Here is a 679-nt window from a genome sequence, read left to right on the forward strand (position 1 = left end):
CGGCTTCGAGACAATCAGAATACTTTGTCACAGACAAGGCACCGGAAGGCTGGAAGGTAGATCACACCGGTTGTGGGAGAGCTGGTTGGCGGTGACATGGAAGTGTCTGCAGTGTGCGGAACCAGACTGCTTCCACGCATCCACAATGAATGTCCCTCCATTTATTTGGGAAAAGTACAACTGAGAGTGGACAAGTTCCATACCGGTCGGAGCAATCTGAAGCGTTAACTGACTGACACCCTGGTTTGGGATGTCTTGCACCTTTGACTTCCATCAGTCTCTGTGGCGCAATGGGTTAGCGCGTTCGGCTGTTAACCGAAAAGTTGGTGGTTCGAGCCCACCCAGGGACGAAGTGTTTAACTGTTTTTCCCCGAGTATTCGGTGCCGCACAGTCCCAGGTTGTCATTGTGCGTTTTGGCTGCACGAATCTATTCCGCAAATTTTGCCAGCAGTGCTGTTATCCAATTAGTTCCCACTCCAATATTTTATGAGCATTCAGTTCAAGTAAAACGATAACAATTTTTTACATGGATCATGTTCCTCCATCCAGCCCATTAGAAATAAATTATGTTATTGGGTTTAAAGAAACTGGTGTATAGAACTGGAACTTCGGTCTCAAGTGCTCCTCCTATCAAGTATAGACACACACACAATCAATGGTTTTACAACTGAGTTATAA

The 679-nt window shown here is 45.9% G+C and overlaps 1 non-coding gene across 1 annotated transcript; it reads left to right on the forward strand.

The window, feature by feature from the left end:
- The first annotated feature begins 276 nt into the window (after nt 1–276).
- trnan-guu (transfer RNA asparagine (anticodon GUU)) lies at nt 277–350 on the forward strand. Its single transcript has one exon. It is a non-coding gene; the product is annotated as a tRNA-Asn (tRNA).
- The last annotated feature ends 329 nt before the right edge of the window (nt 351–679 follow it).

This window comes from Pristiophorus japonicus, unplaced genomic scaffold (assembly GCF_044704955.1).
Source record: "Pristiophorus japonicus isolate sPriJap1 unplaced genomic scaffold, sPriJap1.hap1 HAP1_SCAFFOLD_91, whole genome shotgun sequence".
NCBI lineage: Eukaryota > Metazoa > Chordata > Chondrichthyes > Pristiophoridae > Pristiophorus > Pristiophorus japonicus.